Consider the following 24,598-nt stretch of genomic DNA (forward strand, 5'->3'; position numbering starts at 1 on the left):
TCCATCATGGAGAGCTCGCCATGTACCCTCTTCTTTGTAGCCCCCTGACAACAGGGATCACACTGCTGATGCCTGAGATGCGAAGTTCCCATGTATGCCAAGGGATAGATCCAGTCTTCCTGGAGCTTCAGGACTTCCAGATGGCCATCATCCTAGGTGGCCTTTGCTGTGGCTGGGTGGCGCTCGTGGAGAGAGCCTCTGATTGGAGTGGTGGTCATACAGTCAAACGGCCCCAGCAGTCTCCAAGAGTGGAAAAGGCCAGTTCAATATTGACAGATATGACCCGAAATCGTTCACCTCCCTGGCTACCCCATGGGAGGGTTGCAGGACTAAGAATCAAGGTGAGACATACTCTCTGCAATATTCAGTTGGTGCCAGGTATGATGGGGAATCCTTTGCAATGACAAAGCCTATGTTTTTCGTAGAACACATAGAGGACAAGTTCGAGAAAGTGGCAGGCATGTCCAAAGTGAGAAATGTGTCAATCCTGATAAAAACAACCTCCCCCACCAAGTCACTGGCATTGTTCACCTGTGACATGCTGTGTGAAGTCCCCCCATAAGAACTTGAACATGGTCTAAGGGATTATATTCAATAGAGATCTCCTACAGTCTGATGATGAGTTGCACACTAACCTACAGAAATGAGACGTCTGCTTTGTCAGGCGTGTGTAGTATAGGGGGCCTAAGGACAACAGGGTTTCTACTGGTGCCTTCATCTTGGCCTTTGAGGGTGATACATTGCCTGAAAAGGTCAAGATGATGGTATACCAGTGTGACGTTAAACACTATGTTCCTACCACTATGTGGTGGTTCAAATGATGGAAATTTGTGCACATGTCCTCTCAACGTAATGTCATCCCCACGTGTCAGTAATGTGGACGTCTTTGTGCCCCTCCTCCTATTTGTGTGCTCTGCAAAGATCACCATTCCCACTGTTCGCCAGACTGCGCCATTGATCTGAAAGAGAGGAAGATAATGGAATATAATTCCCTGGACAGGCTGACCTACATAGAGGCTAAAATAGAAGTACGACTGTCTTAACCCTGTACACATGACGTCATCATATGGTACTGCTACAATGCCATCGCCTTTTATGAAAATAGCATGATCATCAGCCATTCCTCTCAAAGTGGGCCTTTAGGCCGCCAGACTATGCCTGCCCCCTTGATGGTTGGGGGCACTCCTCCTCCCGTTGCACCCCTAACATCTACTTCAGGAGCAACACCCCCCCCCCCCCTACCCCCAGCAATTTCAGACATTGGTCCCCACCTTTGGCTGGAGATGCAACAGTCTCCTCCAGCTCCTCTTGCAAGGAAGGGGTCCCTCGGGACACTGCCTTCCTAGAATTCTGCTGAGACAAACTCAGAGCAGCCCTCCCAGCCAAAGAAGCCAAAAGAGAAGTGAGAGGGCAGAAAGAAGAAGCCTATCAAGAAGGCCGCCAACACCAACACTTTCAGCAGGCTCCAATTCTGAGGATGAGGTAGAGGTCCTAGTGTCCTCTGAGGACCTAGATCTCCCCAGAGACTTACAAGGGAACCTCCCCATCGCACCCCCCTCAGATTTAAATCTAAGTTGGCACAGTGGCTAGGCCTTGAAAAACTGAACACAGATCAATCGAGAAAACAGGAAGAAGTTGTGTGGAACTATGAAAAAATAAGCAAAATATGCAAACTGAGTAGTCCATGCGCAACATAGGCAACATCAAGGGGAACGTGAGCTCAGGAGCGCCGTGGTCCCGTGGTTAGCGTGAGTAGCTGCGGAACGAGAGGTCCTTGGTTCAAGTCTTCCCTCGAGTGAAAAATTTATTTTCTTTATTTTCGCAAAGTTATGATCTGTCCGTTCGTTCATTGACGTCTCTGTTCACTGTAATAAGTTTAGTGTCTGTGTTTTGCGAGCGCACCATAAAACCGTGCGATTAGTAGACGAAACGACGTGCCTCTCCAATAGGAACCGAAAACATTTGATCGTAGGGTCATAGGTTAACCGATTCCTCCACAGGAAAACACGACTGATATATTCTATACGACACTAGTGACGGCATGTGCGTCACATGACAGGAATATGTTGTCGACCCACCTAACTTGTACACTTGGCGAATGGGTAAAAAGATTCTTCTAGCTTGGCCGATTTAGGTTTTCTTGTGGATGTGATAATCACTCCCAAAAAAGTAATGAAAACATAAGAGTTTGTCACATAAACTGCAATAAATGAATGCAACAGTTTCACAGTCGCACCGTTTTCCCTGTGCTCTGCCAAAACATGTGTTTTTCACGTTTTCAAATTTTTCCGTGTGTAGACCGTCAAATCCTGCATATGTCCAAGCAAATCTAAACATGTCCTGGAATTTTGGAGAGCGAAATTGATTATATATAAAATTAAAATTTTCACGTGAGGACCTTTCGTTTTGCAGCCGCTCACGCTAACCACGAGACCACCGCGTTCCTGTGGACAGGTTTTCATTGATGTTACATATTTTCTGCATGGAGTACTCAGTTTGTATATTTTGCTTATTTTTTTTCACAGTTTCACACAATTTCTTCCTGTTTTCTCGATTGACCTGTGTTCAGTTTTTCAAGGCCTATCCACTGTGCCAACTTATAGCTAAATCTGAGGAGGGTGCGATGGGGAGGTTCCCTTGTTAGAACCAATGGACACAAACCCTCAACAGGTGGCAGAATGTGCACCTGAGGCGTAAACTGCCTCCTTAGCCACATCATACCTTCCCAGGCTACAGAAATCATCAGGCTCCAGTGGAATTGCGGCTGTTTTCCCCCCACCTGGTTGAGTTATGACAACTCTGAAGTGTTATACCTGCTTTGTACATTACCTTTCAGGAAACTTAGTTCCTGGCAATGCAGACATCAGCCCTTCGTGGCTACTGGGGGTATTACAGAAATTGTACTGACTGTAACAGAATGTCAGGTGGAGTGTGTGTATATGTCCTTACCTCTGTATATGGCGAACCTGTGCCCCCTTAAAAACCCCTAGAAACTGTGGTTGTCAGTGTGAGGACAAGGCAGGAAATTAACATCTGAAATATCTACTTTCCCCCAGATGGTGAAGTACATCACCATATATTGACTGCACTAATTTCCCAACCCCCCACACTTTTGCTTCTTCTGGGTGATTTTAACGCCCATAACTCTTTGTGGGGTGGAACCAAGATTACTGGCTGTGGTAAAGTTGTCAAGAATGTACTAACTCAGCTCGACCTTTGCTTGCTAAATACAGGTGCACCCACTCATTTCAGTGTGGCACATGGCACATACTCAGTCATTGGTCCCTCAGTTTGCAGTCCTGGCTTTCTGTGGTCTATCCAATGGAGATTCATGGTAGTGACCACTTTCTGCTCTTCCTGTCCCTCCCCTGGCGTCACTCACCTGGACACTTGCCCAGATGGGCTCTTACCAAGGATGACAGGTATGCTTTCATCTCTGCTACCATTGTTGGATCTCCATCGCATGGCAACATCAATGTGGTGATCCAGGATGTAACTACAACCATTGTTTCTGCAGCTGCATCGGTAGTCCCTTGTTCATCAGATTTTCCTTGGCAGAAGACAGTGCCTTGGTGGTCATCGGAAATCGTTGAGGCCATTAGGGATCATAGGTGGGCCCTACAACATCATAGGCGGCACCTATCCCTGGAGCACCTTGTTGCCTTCAAACAGGTCCATCAGCTAATCAAAAGGCGGAAACAGGAGTGCTGGGAATGGTGCATCTCCACCAATGGAACACAAACCTCTTCTTCCCAGGCTTGGACTAAGCTCAGACACCTTTACAGATATCAGAACCCTACATGTATACATGGCATTTCCAAACATGGAGCTGTATATACCAACCCAGATGCAACCGCAAAGCATTTTTCCGAACATTATGCTCGAACCTCTGTGTCTGAGAATTACCACCATGTCTTTTGTCTCCTAAAACAGTGGGTGGAATGACAACACCTATCTTTTACCACATGCCACCCTGAGCCGTATGATGCTCCATTCAACGAGTGGGAATTTCTCAGTGACCTTGCAGATTTTCCTGACACATCCCCTGGGCCAGACTGCATTCATCACCAAATGATTAAACATCTGTCAGTGGATTACTAGCGCCACCTCCTTGCTGTCTTCAACCGCATCTGGAACAATGACATATTTCCATCGCAATAGCGAGAAAGTATCATCGTTCCAATGCTAAAACCTGATAAGGACCCGCTAGATATGGATAGCTATCATCCTATTAGCCTCACCAACGTTCTGTGCAAGCTGCTCAGACCTATGGTAAGCCAGCAGTTGTGTTGGCTCCTTGAGTAACGGGGTCTTCTGGCTCCGTCCCAGGGCGGTTTTCGCCAAGATCGCTCCATCACTGACAACTTGCTATACCTGGAGCGTGCCATCTGAACGATCTTTTCCCGTCCTCATCACCCTACTGCCTTCTTTTTTTGACTTGATGGAAGCCTATGACACCACTTGGCAGCAACACATCCTCACTACATTGCACAAGTAGGATCTCTGGTGCTCACTCCCGATTTTTATGCACAACATTTTGTCGCTCTGCACCTTGAGTTCGAGTCGGTGCTTCACACAGTTCCCCACCATATCCAAGAGAATGGGGTCCTGCAGGGCTCCATACTGAGCATCCTACTCTTTTTAGTGGCCATTAATGGTCTCGCAGGAGCTGTGGGGCCCTCAGTATCACCCTTCTTATATGCTGACGACTTTTGTATTTACGTTTGCTCATCCACTGTTGGTGTGGCTGAACGTCGACTGCAGTTAGCCATATGAAAGGCCCAGTCATGAGCCCTAACACATGGCTGACAGTATTCAGCCACCAGGACTTGCCTCATGCACTTCTGTTGTCATTTTGGTGTCCATCCACATCCAGAACTTTACCTCGATGACCAACTATCTAACGTAGTGGAGACTTATCGCTTTTTAGGACTGGTTTTTGATGCCCACTTATCTTGGCTTCCCCATCTTCGACAGTTTGAACGAAAGTGCTGGCGGCATTTTAACACTCTTCAATGCCTGAGTCACCAACTGGGGTGCGGGTCACCCTACACTTTGCAGGTGTACAAAGCCCTTGTACAGTCTCGTCTTGACTATGGGCGCCTTTAGTATGGTTCAGCACTGCTCTCAGCATTGTGGATGGTGCACCCTGTAACCACGATGCAGTTCGACTTGCGACAGGAGCTTTCCAAATGAGCCCAGTGAACAGCCAACTCGTGGAAGCTGGGATTCCACCATTGTGGATCAGGTGACAACACCTACTAGAAAATTACACTGCGCATATTCGTAGCTCGCCTCAACATCCAAATTACCGTCTCCTTTTCCTTAGCATGGCAATCCATCTCCTGCAATGGCAGCCCAGGTCAAGGATTATAATTTCAGTTCATGTCTGGTCCCTTCTCACTGAACTCGATTCTTTTCCTCTCCCACCTTTCTTCTGGGTCCACTCATGTACACTTCCATGATCCATGCCTAAGCCACAGCTTCGTTTGGACCTATTGCAAGGCCCAAAAGACTCAGTTCCTCCTGAGGCCCTCCACCGCCAACAGGGCTCTGAAATAATCTACACTGATGGCTCGATGCTAGAGGGAAACGTAAAGCGTTTATTAATTCTTCTGAACAGATGCAGTTATTTATTAGACAGCCAGTTTCAAACCCATACAGGTCCATTTTCAAGCCTGGCCCACTGAGGCTGCACTGACTGCCTGATCTTAATAAGAACATTGAATGGCAACACATGTTCTATAACTGTTAGCAGGATGAATGCTACCATCCACACATGCCTGTTACCAGGTCAAAATCAATGAAATGTTGGTAGATGGTTACAATGGCCTCGCTTATCCTGAACATTCTGAACAGCGCTCCTTGCCAGATGGCTGCAGTGTTTTCACTGCAGAGTTGGTAGCCATCTCTCGCACTCTTGAGCAAAATCCGCTCCGGCACAGGTGAGTCCTTCCTCATCTGTAGTGACTCCTTAAGCAGCCTACAAGCTGTTGACCAATGCTTCCCTCGCCATCCTTTGGTAATGAATATCCAGGAGTCTGTTTATGCCCTCAAAAACCGTGGACGTTCAGTGGTCTTCATCTGGGCCCATAGGAAATATCGGAATCCCACGAAAAGAACTTGCTGACAGGCTGGCCAAAGGGACTACCGGTAGACCGACTCTGGAAATTGGCACACTGGAAACTGATCGATCAGCCTTATGCCAAAAAGTTTCTGGGATCTGGGATACCGAATGGCACACTCTAAGTACGCCAAATAAATTACGTGCTATAAAGGAGACAACGAATGTGTGGAGGTTATCCATGCGAGCCATCCGCAGGGACTCTGTTGTCCTTTGTTGGCTCCGCATCGGCCATACTTGGCTGACTCACAGTCATCTCCTCTGTCGTACGAACCCACCCCAGTGTCAGTGTGGTTCTCGATTGACTGTATCCCACATCATTTTGGATTGTTCTAATCTAGCCGCCTTGAGTCAGACTGTTATTAACCTTCCTACGGTGTTAGGTGACAATATCTTAGTGGATGATCTAGTTTTAAGTTTTATTTGAGAGGGGGGTGTTTATCACTCAGTCCAAGGATGGGCGCCTGGCCTTATCTCCCAGGTCCTCACCCTACCTGCAATTTTTTACCTTTTTCGCTCTTTCTGGTGCTGTTTATTCGACTTGATGTTCGTCTTTTCATTATATCTGTTTCTCTTGCCTTGCGTCTCTAGGCTGAGGATTTTAGTGTGTTGCAGAGTGACTGGCTCATCCTTTTCTTGTTTTTGCGATCATCCAGCCCAGGCTATCTGCTATATTGTTTTAACACCTTCTACCTCTTATTCCCTTTTAGTTCATGTTTTCACTTTTGACTTGCTTCTTTCGTTTTCTCCTTTTGTGGTTACACAGTGCGTTTCACGCATTTTGTTCCTTTCCCAGGTTTTAGGTGATAGGATTCTTTTGGGGTATGGTTTTCATCCGAGACCTGTATGGCCACGGAAAAAAGGGACCGATAACCAAGCAGTTTAGTCCCTTTACTCTCCAACCAACCAAACAAATGTGGGGCAAATCTTCATCACCATCTTGTGACCGTAGTGCTGAACGACAGACAGTTGTTCATATTGTATAAAAATAGCCTGCACGTGCCTACAAGGGTCCTTTCGAAGATTTCCTGACAGTGACGAGTAGTGTGATAAACGACATAAAAGACCTTGATACTCTCCTATAGATGTTGTCATTTGTACTATATGAGGGCATGCTGAAAAGTAATCGGCCAAGCGGTTTTAGGCGCTTCAGTCTGGAACCGCGCGACCGCTACGGTCGCAGGTTCGAATCCTGCCTAGGGCATGGACGTGTGTGATGTCCTTAGGCTAGTTAGGTTTAAGTAGTTCTAAGTTCTAAGGGACTGATGAACTCCGATATTATGTTCCATAGTGCTCAGAGCCATTTGAACCATTTTTTGAAAAGTAATCCCCCCGAACTTTTTATGAGAAAACTCTTGAAGCTTTTTAAATAAAAAACGTTATTAACATTCTACATCTTTATTCTTCATGTCTAGATATTTATTTCTCGACGTACTGACACTGGCAATGAGCACAATTCCCCCAATGAGAGACGAGTCTGTTGATACTGCCACTGTAGAATGTTTGTCGTTGTCGGCGGAGCCACAACCTCACCTCTGCTTGCACCGCCTCGTCATTATCGAAGTGCCGTCCTCAGAGGTGTTCTGTAAGTTTCGGAAACAGATGAAAATCGGATGGAGTCAAATCGAGACTGTATGGAGGATGATGACAGTGAATTGTTGCAGATGTCGCAGTGCTCGTGTGTAGTGTGGCATTGTCTTGCTAAAGGAGACGGTGCTCCATGTGTGGATAAACATTCCGAATTCGAAACTTGATTACAGCACGCTGTTTCTCATGCACTAACATGGTTACGCTACACGCCGCCATGTTACACGCTACAGTTTGGAGCCCTCTTGTGGCAGAGGGCTGCAAATATGTAGACATGAGAAATAAAGATGTAGGGTGTTAATAACGTTAATTTTATTTAAAAAGCTTTAAGTGTTTTTACATACAAAGTTCGGAGGCGTTGCTTCTCAGCACGCCCTTGTACTCTACTGGGGAGCTCTGTTGATATGTAGTAGTTTAGTAATATTTGTACATGTATAGCTATTCTTGTGATTCAGAAACGCTTAATATGTCATACGATAAATAAAATCAATTAAAGCTCGGTGGCTAACATTTTCGAAGTACACTACTGGCCATTAAAATTGCTACACCGCGAAGATGACGTGTTTCAGACGCGAAATTTAACCGACAGGAAGAAGATGCTGTGATATGCAAATGATTAGCTTTTCAGAGTATTCGCACAAGGTTGGCGCCGGTGGCAAAGAACGTGCTGACATGAGGAAAGTTTCCAACCGATTTCTCATACACAAACAGCAGTTGACCGGCGTTGCCTGGTGAAACATTGTTGTGATGCCTCGTGTAAGGAGGAGAAATGCGTACCATCAGGTTTCCTACTTTGATAAAGGTCGGATTGTAGCCTATAGCGATTGCGGATGATCCTATCGCGACATTGCTGCTCGCGTTGGTCGAGATCCAATGGCTGTTATCAGAATATGGAGTCGGTGGGTTCAGGAGGGTAATACGGAACGCCGTGCTGGATCCCAACGGCCTCGTATCACTAGCAGTCGAGGTGACAGGCATCTTATCCGCATGGCTGTAACGGATCGTGCAGCCACGTCTCGTTCCCTGAGTCACCAGATGGGGACGTTTACAAGACAACAACCATCTGCACGAACAGTTCGACGACGTTTGCAGCAGCATGGACTATCAGCTCGGAGACCATGGTTGCGGTTACCCTTGACGCTGCATCACAGACAGGAGGGCCTGCGATGGTGTACTCAACGACGATCCTGGGTGCACGAATGGCAAAACGTCATTTTTTCGGATGAATCCAGGTTTTGTTTACAGCATCATGATGGTCGCATCCGTGTTTGGCGACATCGCGGTGAACGCACATTGGAAGCGTGTATTCGTCATCGCCATACTAGCGAATTAGCCGGCGTGATGGTATGGAGTGCCATTGGTTACACGTCTCGGTCACCTCTTGTTCGCATTGGCGGCACTTTGAACAGTGGACGTTACATTTCTGATGTGTTACGACCCGTGGCTCTACCGTTCATTCGATCCCTGCGAAACTGTATAATTCAGCAGGATAATGCACGACCGCATGTTGCAGGTCCTGTACGGGCCTTTCTGGATACAGAAAATGTTCGACTGCTGCCCTGGCCAGAACATTCTCCAGATCTCTCACCAATTGAAAACGTCCGGTCAATGGTGGCCGAGCAACTGGCTCGTCACAATACGCCAGTCACTACTCTTGATGAACTGTGGTATCGTGTTGAAGCTGCATGGGCAGCTGTACCTGTACACGCCATCCAAGCTCTGTTTGACTCAATGCCCAGGCGTATCAAGGCCGTTATTACGGCCAGAGGTGGTTGTTCTGGGTACTGATTTCTCAGGGTCTATGCACCCAAATTGCGTGAAAATGTAATAACATGTCAGTTCTAGTATAATATATTTGTCCAATGGATACCCGTTTATCATCTGCATTTCTTTTTGATGTATCAATTTTAATGGCCAGTAGTGAATTTTGCGAAACAATATTATAATGGACAGTCCAATGAAAACCAAACATCCGCCACAACAGGACCATGGAATTGTTCCATTCAGAAGTAACAAACACAAGTGTTAAGATATTTATCCCACTGGAAGACGAGATGATCATCTCGTGTTTCGTAGGACGTGATCGGCCGGTGACGGATCCACAGCCGTACCCACTCTTGCACTTCCTAGTCCGACTGAAACCGACGTCCACGAATGTCTTTCTTCAGGTAGCCAAAGGTGTGAAAATCACCGTGTGAAAGGTCCATCCTGTACGGAGGGAGTTGCAGTGTTTCGCAACCAAATCGCTGAAGCGTAGGCTTCGTCCGATTGGTATTGTGGTGGTGTATGTTATCGTGAAACAGGATGTTTGCGTCCGACAGCATTCCAATAGCCCGATGTCAAACGGCAAAGTCAGCAGTTTAAACATCACACCTTTCCCCCTCCAAAGAAATCCAGAGCTGTTCACGCAAGTTACGGTAAGCTCATGATGACCGTCTTGGACTGCAGGGGCCCTATGCTCGTCGAGTTCCTCGAGCGCTAAACTAAAATCAATGCGCGGTGCTGTGAAGACACTTTGCAGAAACTGCGACACACCATTAAGTCAAAACGCCCAGGAATGATGTTGCACGTGTTGCGCGATAACACCCGCCGTCACACTGCCTATTAGACGAAGGCTACAATTCAGCAATTTGGTTGGGAAACATTGCAATGTCCTCTGTGCAGCCCAGATCTTTCACCGTTTGATTTTCACATCTTTGGCGACATGAAGAAAGACATGCCATTGCAAAACAGAGGAATCTAGTGCTACATGGAGGTACTTCTACGAATGCATTGCATTGTATCAGTCATTTACAGTGTTCAAAGCAAAAGGTTGTGTTATGTGATTCCAGAGATTCTGACATGTTTTTCTGTAGTGATCACATTGAGGAGATCATTGACGGTGACAGTATGTTTAATGCTGTGTTGGCATAAGAGCCAACACCGTGTTGCTAAAGGCGGCCGAAATGCACGCTTTTAAGCTCACGCCGACTGGCGTGAGGTCTGGAACAGTTAAGGGAATTAATAGTAGCAAATAAAGTACGTAGTTGATGTAATAATTAACTTTAATCCATAATTGGAGAACATCGCTCTTGTTGATACATCAATAATAATATCAATATAAACTGGTAATGGCGCCTGGCTAGGTCGTAGCAAATGACGTAGCTGAAGGCTATGCTAACTATCGTCTCGGCAAATGAGAGCGTATTTGTCAGTGTAGCATCGCTAGCAAAGTCGGCTGTACAACTGGGGCGAGTGCTAGGACGTCGCTCTAGACCTGCCGTGTGGTGGCGCTCGGTCTGCAATCACTGACAGTGGCGACACGCGGGTCCGACGTATACTATCGGACCGCGGCCGATTTAAAGGCTACCACCTAGCAAGTGTGGTGTCTGGCGGTGACACCACATTTAAAGTTATCGTAATGTAAATTTGCATTTGTACTACAGCTTTTATGAGTGGTTTCGAAATGAAAGCAGTGGTGTAGTATTTATTTTTGATATAAATTTGTTAAATTTTATGCCCATTTTTGCCTGTTATTTAGGGCTATATTTTTAGGCATTATGAGTTGGTGGCAGTTTCGAGATTCCAGATTGTTTCTAGGAAAAACGATGAATGGTCGAAAACTGTATGTCCCAGTGATTCTAAAGTGAAACCACCTCCTTAAAACTATTAACTGCTTAATATTTATCCATTCCATCTTTTATTCATTGCTCACCATGATAAAAAAGATTATTTTTGTGAAAAAACTCAAAATTATATTGTTTTTCATACTATCGGGACTCAAAGGGTTAATCATCGTTGGTATTAGATTCTACAGATGCGCTGCTACTGTTCTGCTGCTCACTCATCACATTGTGTCCTCTTCCTATACGCCACATCCGAAGATTGCCTCGGTGCCCCAAGTTCTAACGCGGCGTGATGTTGCAGATATGATGTTCGCAGGGAAGAAACTGGGTAATGTTTTTATTACTGAGTCAATGGAAAAAACAGGATGTGCGGCAATAATCCTGTTTTGTTCACACGATGCTGCAAACGAATACACACACAAACGTGCTCGTGTATTGCACTATGGAGTTATTATTATTCACAAACTTTCTTTGCACAAAATTCTCACTCTACTACAGTACGAAAAACATTAAACTCATCTTTCCTGTCCATTGCAAATGAACCGTCCGTCCATCCCACTTCCGCGACTGACTGTAACTGACTACGCAGACTCAACACAAACTAACGATGGCTGCCGGTTGCATTGTTGACAGCCGCCCCAAGTGTAATGCCTAACCCTTAAATATTAGTTTCAATATTCAGATTTATGCTTCAGTTAAATGGCTAATAGTAGTGTGGTAGCTATGGGAACGTACACAATCTATTGGATATTACAACCGCTCTCTGCTGCTTTGTATTCACCCACAAGGATTGAAGTCATGGCGAACGGATTACGATTTGTGTTAAGAACGCCTGTCGCTGGCTTAGGGGCATAATTATAATGACACGACGGTAGCGCAAGAATTATTACGTTAATAGCAATAGCACTAGTTTTCAGAGTGTGTAAAGTTTTGGAAAGGGAGTCAGAAACAGAATCAGTGTCTCCTTGTGGAACTTTCCTAACCGTTGCTGGAGATATTTGGCGCGTGTGGTATAAGACAGACAAAAATTGCGTAATTTTCTCCTCCTGTTCCTGCATACAATGCATCAAATATCTTACTTCTTCGCTGCACATCACTCTAGGTGTGTACATTGACTTCCCAGTGTCCACTGGCAGATCTGTGACTAGGGCATTCTTAGCTGGTTGGCCAGTCTTTGGCTTTCGACTTTCGTAACGGCAGCATCAAAAGTCAAGTCACAAGACACTCGTGCTGGTGTCGGAGGCATTTCTGCGAAGCATCCCCCCATCGCTGTCTTCAAGCACTCGTATGGGAATTCAACTGTGATGTTACAAAAGAACTTATGGAAGCTCAATCATATATGCTAAATTTATTAAATGTCGATCAGAAACAAATGCGAAAATCAATTTCTCAGCCGTGTTCGGATTGTTATAAAATGAATGTAACTTATTTTGTGCGACTGTGTACGAGGCCTAGGTTCACCATTTCACGGCACACACGAAAGAGCAATCAGGCCAGTGAGTGGAAGTCGGTGGCCGTGCACAAGAAGGCCGAAGCCAGTTTCACCCACTTTGTCCAGTGTTTCCGTAGATACAAGAGAGATTCCTCTCTGGATTACCTTCCAAAGAGTAAAACAACTGGCCATTACGAAGCAAGTATTCTTTAAGACTGTGTTAAATGCATGTGAAGAGAGGCCTGATTTGTGATAGAAAAAAATTTTTTTTTGGTCAGCTAGTGCAGTTGACCACAAAGGACCTTTGGCAATGGGGAAACTGAGGGATTTGAAGTTTGAGGTGTCGAAACATTCCAGCGCTCTAGAGATGGCAGAACAGTGGAGGAAATGCATAAATCTGAAAGGTTTTCACTTTCCAACCAAGAAATTTTCACTTTTTCCTCGTATGAGGCGTGTGGCAAAAGTAATGAGACTGAGAACACTGCGAGCGATATGACAACGCTGCGTTGTTCTACTTACGTGGATCAGTGTATTCATCCCTTCCAGATGCTCAGTACGAGCTTCAGCTCCGTACATCCATTACGTGATTTTTGAAAACGCCATCAGTAAAGTTGTGTTTTTGTTGTGTGTTATGAAAACGGAAGCGCAGAATTCAGAGCAACATTATGCCATCAAGTTTTGTGTTAAACTTGGGGAATCCGCGAATTTGACCTTTAAAAAGTTGAAACAAGCCAATGGGAACATTCTAAACCAAGCGCACAAGTTTTTCGCTGGCACAAATCATTTTTGGAAGGCCGAGAACGCGTTGAAGATGAACCTCGTTCAGGGAGACCTTCGGTTTCAAAAACCGACGCAAGCGTCGAACATGTGCGTGCTCTTGTGAGATCAGATCGAAGTGTAACAATAAGGATGATGGGTGACTAGTTAAACCTAAACATTTTCGCCGTACATCAAATTTTGACCCAGGTTAAGCATATGCGAAAGATTTGTGCCAAAATGGTGCCGAAAAACCCCACAACTGAGCAGGACAACCGAAGAAACGTGTGCGTTGATTTTCTTGGGGGATTGCCAGTACCCACGGATGGTTCAGTCGTGCGATCACAGGTGATGAATCCTGGATTTTTGGGGGCGATCCTGAGCGGCACACTTAGACATCTCCTTGACCGAGGAACCTCGAATGAGGAAATCAAAGATGAAAACAATTTTGATGTGCTGTTTTGACAGAAGGAGTATCGCGCATTAATAATTTGTTCCTCCAGGAGATAGTGTCAGTCAAGTGTTTTACAGAGATGCCCTTTCCCCAGAAAGGTGTGAATCGAGTTAGACGAGATATTGCAGACAAGTGGATGCTGTATCACGACAATGCCCCATCTCATACGGCCACTTCCATTACGGAATTTTTGACCTCAAAAGTCAGTCCTGTTGTTCCACAGTCCCCCGGTTCACCTGATGTGAGTCCTTGTGTCCTTTTTTCTTTTCGCTAAATTCAAAAAGTCTTAAAAGGACGTCATTTTGGTACTCTGGAGAAAATTCAGAAGAATGTGATCGGCATGTTAAAGGCCCTACCAGGTGAGGCAATTCAGTGCTGCCACCAAGACTAGGAACAATGACTTAGCCGGTGCATAGCTGCCAAATGGAACTGCTTTGAAGGGGACAATTCTGTTGTTTGAAGAAAATACACTACTTGCCATTACAATTACTACACCAAGAAGAAATGCAGATAAACGGGTATTCATTGGACAAATATATTATACTAGAACTGACATGTGATTACATTTTCACGCATTTTGGGTGCATAGATCCTGAGAAATCAGTACCCAAAACAACCACCTCTGGCCGTAATAACGGCCTTGATACGCCTGGGCATTGAGTCAAACAGAGCTTGGATGGCGTGTACAGGTACAGCTGCCCATGCAGCTTCAACACGATACCACAGTTCATCAAGAATAGTGACTGGCGTATTGTGACGAGCCAGTTGCTCGGCCAACATTGACCAGACGTTTTCAATTGGTGAGAGATCTGGAGAATATGCTGGCCAGGGCAGCAGTCGAACATTTTCTGTATCCAGAAAGGCTCGTGCAGGACCTGCAACATGCGGTCATGCATTATCCTCCGGAAATGTAGGGTTTCGCAGGGATCGAATGAAGGGTAGAGCCACGGGTCGTAACACATCTGAAATGTAACGTCCACTGTTCAAAGTGCCATCCATGCGAACTGATACGCCAGTATGGCGATGACGAATACACGCTTCCAATGTGCGTTCACCGTGATGTCGCCAAACACGGATGCGACCACCATGATGCTGTACACAGAACCTGGATTCATCCGATAAAATGACGTTTTGCCATTCGTGCACCCAGGTTCGTCGTCGAGTACACCATCGCAGGCGCTGCTGTCTGTGATGCAGCGTCAAGGGTAACCGCAGCTATGGTCTCAGAGCTGATAGTCCATGCTGCTGCAAGCGTCGTCGAACTGTTCGTGCAGATGGTTGTTGTCTAGCAAACGGTCCCATCTGTTGACTCAGGGATCGAGACGTGGCTGCACGATCCGTTACAGCCATGCGGATAAGATGTCTGTCATCTCGATTGCTAGTGATACGAGGCCGTTGGAATCCAGCACGGCGTTCCGTATTACCCTCCTGAACCCGCCGATTCAATATTCTGCTAACAGTCATTGGATCTCGACCAATGCGAGCAGCAATGTCGCGATACGATAAACCGCAATCGCGATAGGCTACAATCAGACCTTTATCAAAGTCGGAAACGTGATGGTACGCATTTCTCCTCCTTACACGAGGCATCACAACAACGTTTCAGCAGGCAACGCCGGTCAATTGCTGTTTGTGTATGAGAAATCGGTTGGAAACTTTCCTCATGTCAGCACGTTGTAGGTGTCGTCACCGGCGCCAAGCTTGTGTGAATGCTCTGAAAAGCTAATAATTTGCATATCACAGCATCTTCTTCCTGTCGAATAAATTTCGCGTCTGTAGCGCGTCATCTTCGTGGTGTAGCAAATTTAATGGCCAGTAGTGTAAAAACTTTGATGGATAAGAAATCAGTCTCATCACTTTTCTCTCACACCTCGTAGGGCCTCGCGACAGATACCGTTAGTAGTCTTGGTTTGTTATGGGCGGCTTATGTCAGTTGAATGCATAGTACTACGATTAATGTAAAGGTGGGCTATAAGATACACATCTTGGTAGCCAGACGCTGAGAGCAGAGGTAACGGGAAGCTGGCCGTGTAGAACGCTGCCCTGCGTGTCCAAGGTCGCTGGCGCGCCGCTGCGTCACGCGACCGTACCTCCAGCAAGTTCTTCCGTCTGCGAGGCGGCGAAAGGGACCTGCTGACGCGGATGCAACGCGTCACACGAGGCGCGTCAACGTTCCTACACTGCTGTCTGTTAGAACTGCGACACCACGAAGACGCCACGCAACAAACACCGAATTGCCACGGAGTGCGCTAACATTGACGTGTAAATGATTAAGCATTTCAGCGCATTAGTAGCAACGCCACTTACGTATTGTATCTAGGTAAACATTACGCAGCGGGTTTATCGTTCAGAAATCATAGATGAATGTTGATTGTTTGTGAGAAAATCGTGTTATGCGTCGTGTAACAAGGAGAAGCGTCTACCATTACGTCGAATTCCTCGATAGTGGCAGGATCGTAGCCTGTCGAGCCTGCAGTTTATCGTTCCACGATACTGTAGCTCGCGTTGGTCGGGGTCCCACGACTATCATGCGAACAAGGAATCGCTGGGATCTCCACTGGCTACGCGACTAGCGCCTGAGAGTACAGACATTCTTTTTCTCTCGGACGTGTACAATCGTACAGCCACGTCACGTACCTTGAGACAGGAAAAGGGCCTGTTTGCAGCAAAACAAGTACCCACACGGAGACTGCGACGACGTCGCGATCGCCATAGTCTGTCAGCACGGCGACCTTTGTTGCAGCTTCTCTCGACGCGGCGGCAGAGAGATGCACCGACAGCAGTGCGCCCAGAGACGACACTGAACGTAGGAATGGCACCACGTCGTCTTTTCAGAAGTGTTCCCAGTTCTGCGTACAGCATCACGATGGATGTATCCGTGCCTCGACGCTCCGAGGAGAACGGACTTTGCCAGATCATATTGGCCTTGACTTGATGATATGAGGTGCTGTTAGGTACACAGCGCGATCGTCTCTGGATCGCATAGCCGGTAATTTGGACAGCGGGCGTTAACTTTCTAACGTATCAAGCCAGTGGCTGTGCCCTATCGTCGATGCCTCCGTGACATTACCTTCCAGCAAGAAAACGTAAGGCCCATGTTGCCCGTGCTGCCCTGCGTTACCACGATACAGAGGGTGTTCAATTGTTGTCGTGACCAACAGTTCTCCAGATCTCTCATCAGTACAAACATATGTTCATGGGTTACAGAGAGACTGGCACGCCACCGCTCCCCAGCAACCACGATTGTTGGATTCTGGCATTGAGTTGAAGCAGCTTGGAATGACGTACCCTCTCTGTTAACCAGTCTCACTTCGACTTGATACCCAGCCCGGTTAGACACGTTGTTGCTCCCAGAGGTATACCAAATTTCGCATCCTGCATATCTCAAAATAACCTACATATTTTTTCAAGTATTCTTCCTAATATACTCATAATATACTGAAGCGCCAAAGAAACTGGTATAGGCATGCGTATTCAAATATAGAGATATGTAAACAGACAGAATACGGCGCAGCGGTCGGCAACGTCTGTATAAAACAAGTGTCCGGCGCAGTTGTTAGATCGGTTCCTGCTGCTACAACGGCAGTTTATCAAGATTTAAGTGAGTTTGAACGTGGTGTTATAGTCGAGCAGTGTACCATTGCACGCGCGAATGGATACAGCATCTCCGAGGTAGTGATGAAGTGGGAATTTTCCCGTACGACCATTTCAAGAGTGTACCGTGAATATCAGGAATCCGGTGAAACATCAAATCTCCGACATCGCAGCGGCCGGAGAAAAATCCTGCAAGAACAGGACGAACGACTATAGATAATCGTTCAACGTGACAGAAGTGCAATCCTTCCGCACATTGCTACTGATTTCAATGCTGGGTCATCAACAAGTGTTAGCGTGCGAACCATTCAACGAAACATCATCGATACGGGCTTTCGGAGCCGAAGGCGTACTCGTGTACCCTTGATGACTGCACGACAGGAAGCTTTACGCCTCGCCCGGGCCCATCAACACCGACATTGGACTGTTGATGACTGGAAACATGTTGCTGGTCGGACGAATCTCGTTTAAAATTGTATCGAGCAGATGGACGTGTACGGGTATGGAGCCAACCTCATGAATCCATGGATCCTACATGTCAGTAGGGGACTGTTCAAGCTTGTGAAGGCTCTGTAATGGTGTGAGGCGTGTGTAGTTGGAGTGATACTGGACCACTGATACGTCTAGATACGATTCTAACAGGCGACACGTATTTAAGCATCCTGTCTGATCACATGCATCCATTCATGTCCACTGTGGATACCGAGGGACTTGGGCAATTCCAGCAGGACAATGCGACCCTCCACACGTCCAGAAATGCTACAAGGTGGCTCCAGGAACATTCTTCCGAGTTTAAGCACTTCTGCTGGCCACCAAACTTCCCAGAAATGAACATTATTGAGCATATCTGGGATGCCTTGCAACGTGCTGTTCACAAGAGATCTCCACCCCTTCGTACTATTACGGATTTATGGACAGCCCGAGAGGGTTCGTGGTGTCAAATACCTGTAGCACTCCTTCCGACGTTACTCGAACCCACGTCACGTCGTGTTGCGGCATTTCTGCGTTCTTGCAGGGGCCTCACGCGATATTAGGCAGGTGTACGTTTCTGTGGCTCTTCAGTGTACATGGCAACGGCCTTGCCGCAGTGGATACACCGGTTCCCGTGAGATCACCGAAGTTAAGCGCTGTCGGGCGTGGTCGGCACTTGGAGGGGTGACCATCCGGGCCGCCATGCGCTGTTGCCATTCTTCGGGGTGCACTCAGCCTCATGATGCCAATTGAGAAGCTACTCGACCGAATAGTAGCGGCTTCGGCCAAGAATACCATCATAACGACCGGGAGAGCGGTGTGCTGACCCCACGCCCCTCCTATCCGCATCCTCTACTGAGGATGACACGGCGGTCGGATGGTCCCTGTAGGCCACTCGTGGCCTGACGACGGTGTGCTTTTTTTTTCAGTGTACATGCGCACAATAAGTAACATTTCATAATGTGCTAACCTGCCTGGTGTTGAATTTAATTACCAGCTATGTTATAGATCAAGCGCTCGTCAAAGCACTTTCCAACGGCAGATGAACTACTCTACACTGGGATACGTCCTACAATCCTGTCGGGCCACCATTTTCCCGGCGTAGTGCAGCAACTCGACGTGGCATGGACTCAAGAAGTCGATGGGAGTCTCCTGCAGAAATATTGAGCTATGCAGCCTCTATAGCCGCCCATAATTGCGAAAGTGTTGCCGGTGCAGGATTTTGTGCACGAACTGACCTCTTGTTTATGTCCCATAAATTATGATCGGATTCATGTCGGGCAGTCTGGTGGCCAAATCATTCGCTCGAATTCTCCAGAATGTTCTTCAAACCAATCGCGAACAGTTGTGACCCAGTGACATGGTGCATCGTTATCTGGGAAAATGTAGTCCATCAGTGGCTGCAAATGGCTTGGAAGTAGCAAACATAACCATTTACAATCCGTTCCATGTAAACACAGCTCGCACCATTAGCTTGTACAGTGCCAGGTTGACAACTTGGGTCCATGACTTCCTGGGCTCTGCGCCACACTGTAACTCTACCATCATCACTTACCAACTGCAATCGGGACTCATTTGACCAGGTCCCGGTTTTTTAGTCGTCTAGGGTCCAACCAATATGGTCACGAGCCCATCAGAGGCGCTGCAGGTGATGTGCTGTTAGCAAAGGCACTCGCATCGGTAGTCTGTTGCCATAGTCCATTAACGCCAAATTTCGCCGCACTTTTCTAACGGATACGTTCGTTGCACGTGTTACATTGATTTCTGCGGTTATTTCACGCAGTGTTGCTTGCCTGTTAGCACTGACAACTCTAGGCAAACGCCGCTGCTCTCGGTCGTGAAGTGAAGGCTGTTGGCTACTGAATTGTCTGTGCTGAGAGGTAATGCGTGAAATTTGGTGTTCTCGGCACACCCTTGACACTGTGGATCTCGGAATATTGAATTCCTTAAAGATATCCGAAATGAGATGTCCCATGCTCCAGCTACGATTCCACTTTCAGAGACTCTTAATTCCCGTCATGCCGCCTCAATCACATCGGAAACCTTTTCACATGACTCACCCAAGTACAAATGACAGCACTGCCGTTTTATACCTTGTGTGCACAATACTACCACCATATGTATATGTGAATATCGCTATCTCCTGACTTTTGTCACCTCAGTATACATGTGGCGCTGCAGAACAAGCAGATCTTTTTAAAAAACCAGACGCCTGGGACAGCTGCATTTAACTACCAGTTGTCAAGTACCGATGCAGATTGCGATGGAAAGAAAATTATACAATATTGCAGCTTCTTGAGAAGAAGTTGATGCAGCGTACAACTTAAGTGGCTGGGTCGTGAGAATGATAGTAATGTAAAAAATTAAAATAAAATGAAACCTCAAGGTGAGTACTACTCCTGAGGCGAAGCAGTCGTCTGGGTTACCTACTGTTTCGTGCTGTATTAGGCTTGTTCAGACAATGGGGATTCTGTCTGCGTTGATCTTTACCAGCGGGTTGGGTTGTTGGGTTTACCGGCTAGGAGAAGAAACACCCGCTGTAGGAAGAGGACTCCAAATAACGTTAAGGATCTCGGAGCATAAACTAAAAAAAAAAAAAAAAAAAAGAGTATCCCACAGTAACAGGATTCCGAGTCTTCCTCCAAATTGTATTTCCGTTGTCAAGAGAGTAGGAATGGTTCGAGAGCGTATCACGTTACGTGCAGGACGTATTTTTTTTTCTTTAATGTGTTCGATTTCTTAAAAGCGATAGTACTGGTCAAAACGGGAAAAGAGTCGGATAAACGTATCTCCAGAAAACAATATTTGTTGAAATAAGGGTCATTTTATTTGCGTTGAGAACGCTGAGTGTGATGCCTTGTGAGACAGCACTTTCAAATGTCTCGTAAATTATCTGTTCCGCACGTATCTTATTGAGACTTTCTAGTATCAGAACAGGGCTAGTGAATGCAGAGAAATTAACGTGCACTGTTTATCATCAGTTTCAGTGCGGTAAATTATCCACGTTGTGGGAGAACGTTACCCTTGCCGAAAGACACGAATGAGGTTTATGCACGACGGGACATCCCCTTATCTTCTACGTGTCCTACCAAAGCGTCAACACAAACGTTTAATGAGTGACTGACTGGTCGAAGAGGTTCAGTAGCATGGCCTCCCCCTTAGCCTGACGTGTACACGTTACAGGAGCGTGTGTCGTGTGAATGTGACCAAATAGATTGTCGGGTGAGTTCGCAAGCGTTTGTGACTTTTTGAGAAGGTGGGTTAAAGGATGGATAAGAATATGTGATAATCACGTTGAGCATCTTCCGTAGCGTCAGTAGACAGATGGCTCTCATACTGCTGAATAGCTCACATCTCAACAATATCTTTTTTTCTGGGCATATCTTTTTGTGGAACTTTTCCTAGTTTATGCCAATAGTATCCTGTAAGAACATGGGATTTTTTAACACTATATAAAGCCTGCAGTGTATTGTCATAACTTTTTAATCTGTTCAGCTGATGAGAAATGAAACGCTTTTGGTAGAAACAGCTACTCCCATCAAGCTGAACAAATCCGTCCTATCCCAATTAGTTGAGGGAAAATCGTAAGAAGTTCTGGTTTAACGTCAAGTCAGTAGGTGGATCAGAATTATCTTTCCATTCACTCAGTGATCCTTGTGGCACAAAAATGGAAGATGATAGAAATCATGCCGAAACACTGAATCTAATCTTTCGAATTTCTCTCACTGACGAATATTCAAATACGGTTTCCTTCTTCAATCATCGCGCAGTCGCTGATATGCCAAGTATTGAGATAAACGTTCACGAAATAGAAAACCAACCTATTTATGACGGAAGATATGGCGTTATTATACATTACATTGGGAATCAAAACAACGTTATTAATGAAAATAGATGAAACATAGAGTACAAATATCTTACTTATATGGTTCAAGAGTTTATAAAATTAAGTTTCTCAATCCAGTCAACAGGGTGTCCATTGGTTTGACTAGATATGATGTTAAAGTACATACCTGCACGATGTGTTTGGATGCTAAGCGGGCCGGCTGGAGTGGCCGAGCGGTTCTAGGCGCTACAGTCTGGAACCGCCCGACCGATACGGTCGCAGGTTCGAATCCTGCCTCGGGTATGGATGTGTGTGATGTTCTTAGGTTAGTTAGGTTAAGTAGTTCTAAGTTCTAGGGGACTGATGACCTCAGAAGTTAAGTTCCATAGTGCTCAGAGCCATTTGAACCATTTTGATGCTAAGCGGTGTCTAGTCGCATTGTTATATTGAGATGGATGGTGAGCTTGCTGGTATAGTTGCTGTTCAGTCACATAGGAACACAGTGTTCTGCTATGCTATACATTAATTCCTATGGAAATCAGTGGAACGTTGGAACTGTTGATCCCTATGTGGCATCACACAGTTTTTGGAGACTACAAATAAATCAACTGAAATCGCTAAATAGAGGAAAACCATCTGTGAATGTTGAGGTACCTGTATTTTTATACACAGATGATGTGAAAGAACTTGCTTCCTGTCAAGCAGCAGTGTATCGTTGGATGCGGGAGTAATGAAGGGTTGACGGCAATTGGAAAAACACGCAGGTCATTTTCATTTTTAAGATTTATCGTCGGACAAATGCACGTAATTGTAGGCCTATATTTCTGACATAAATCTGGTGTAAAACTATGAAAGACGTTTTATGCTCTCGTGTTGTGACTCTTTTCGAAAACGAAAATCGCCTCTATAGGTGTCAGCTCTTGATCTTGAGATTTTGTGAAAACTCTGTCTATTCGTCTAAGAGGTGAAAATGGCATGAAATAACCGCGCCCAGCCTGACGATGTGTTCCTTGACTTCTGGACCCTCCTTAGGACACCATCTTCAGTGCCAGGCAGGAGAGTCTCTGCACCACAATGATGCTGAGGGCTATGCCGTCGTAGCATAGCTACTGGCAGGGCAATCCAAGTTGGGCAGGCCTTAGCAGAGGGGCCTGATGAAAGAGTGTTTCACAGCTTAGGGAAGGGAGGCCAGTTTGGGTACGGGCATGGAGATCCCGGGTTTCCCGAGCTGAGGAGCGCTCAGTGCCACCAGATCTCTTCTACCATAAACTCTGGGTATACTTTATGAATCACCATTATAGGCGCAGTTGTTCAACGTGGTGTGTTTCAGAGAACGGGGAGTTTGGCTTCACTGGATGGACTGCGAGAAAAGTACACAGCTCCATAAAAAAAACAGCCTCAAGTGGTGCTATTTGCTTATGCCTCCCTCCACCACCACCACCACCACCACCAAATTGTATAAGGCTTGCTCAGGTTCGTGAGACTCTGCTTGGGTTGACATTTGTTCCCCTAGCAGCTCATGGAATCACAATGGAGCGACCTCAGTCCAAACCTACTCCTGATGGGATGGATTCACCATCAGGTAGTACCTACACCCAGCCAACAGAGATAGCTTGGATGGTCAGTCCGCTCGAGAAGTCTCAGAATTATAGTAATAGGACACTAGTCTGCCATAACGGTTTCATCATAATAGAGGAGATCTCCGCTTTCTATAGTCACTAGGGGTTAGAGGGTATTGCTGGGACCTCAAAAAGTGTTCAGTGATTTCATAATGGCACACTTCTAGCTGAAACGGCCACGTCACGCCACGTACCTAAACGTCTGGTATTTAAGACCTTACGTGACTACCATGTTGTGACTGAATTGCATGACACCCGTAACTTCTTTAAAGGCGTGATTACCTACTCTGATATAATGGAGGTGCTCCCTTACATGTCACGGAAGTGCAGAACTATATAAGGAGAATCAATGGCACATTGGAAAAAACTGCAACATGTATTCTGACCTTCAGCACTCCAGGATTACCTGAACATACTGAACATATTCTTGCAGGCTATATGCATCTTAAGGTTTAACCGTTTGTCCCCCATTCAGTGCTATGATTTAAATGCCAACAATTAGGTCCGATCGATATGGCATTTAAGGTAGGGCTAGAAGACTCTTGTACTCTTCCTTCAAAATGTATAAACTGCTCCGGATCAACCAGTATGGAGCAGCAAGTACCGAGTTTATAATGAGGAAAGGAAAATTCAGGAGTTGGAAGCTACGAGATGAATACCGTCTGGCTTTCAAGACTGTGCAACCTCGGAAGTTTGCTACTTCTTTTGCGTCGGCTCTTAAGAAGCTAGTCGCTGAAAGTGATGCCCCTACACAAACTCAGGCCACATTAGAGTACGAGTACATGTACTTATCAATGTACCAGCAGAGTAAAAGCTGCACCTGACTCAGAAACCATTCGGAGCCGTCAACGACGGACTTGGAACCTCAGCCACATACCACTGCACAGCATCAGAGGCCCACTAAGCCATCCACCAAGCCCATCCAATCAACTCCTCCCATAAGTAAGGGAAAACATCAAACAAAAAGTCATTCGAAATCGAAGGAAGTGGCAGCTAAACCATCGGATCGGCGAGCACTCTCCCTTTCCGATGGTGATTTTACTGTCCTCTGTATTGATATCCACTTGGAGGCTTCAGAGAGCCGGGCGCCGGCCGGGGTGGCCGAGCGGTTCTAGGCGCTACAGTCTGGA

General features: G+C 46.2%; 1 protein-coding gene and 1 pseudogene across 2 annotated transcripts in view; both read left to right on the plus strand.

Annotated features, from left to right (window-relative positions):
* The window catches only part of LOC126471125 (transcription factor CP2), a 941,484-nt gene that overhangs the window by 9,585 nt on the left and 907,301 nt on the right, over positions 1–24,598 (plus strand). The window lies entirely within an intron of this gene.
* Positions 18,622–18,739, plus strand: LOC126471922 (5S ribosomal RNA; annotated as a pseudogene).

Source organism: Schistocerca serialis, chromosome 3 (assembly GCF_023864345.2).
Source record: "Schistocerca serialis cubense isolate TAMUIC-IGC-003099 chromosome 3, iqSchSeri2.2, whole genome shotgun sequence".
Classification (NCBI taxonomy): domain Eukaryota; kingdom Metazoa; phylum Arthropoda; class Insecta; order Orthoptera; family Acrididae; genus Schistocerca; species Schistocerca serialis.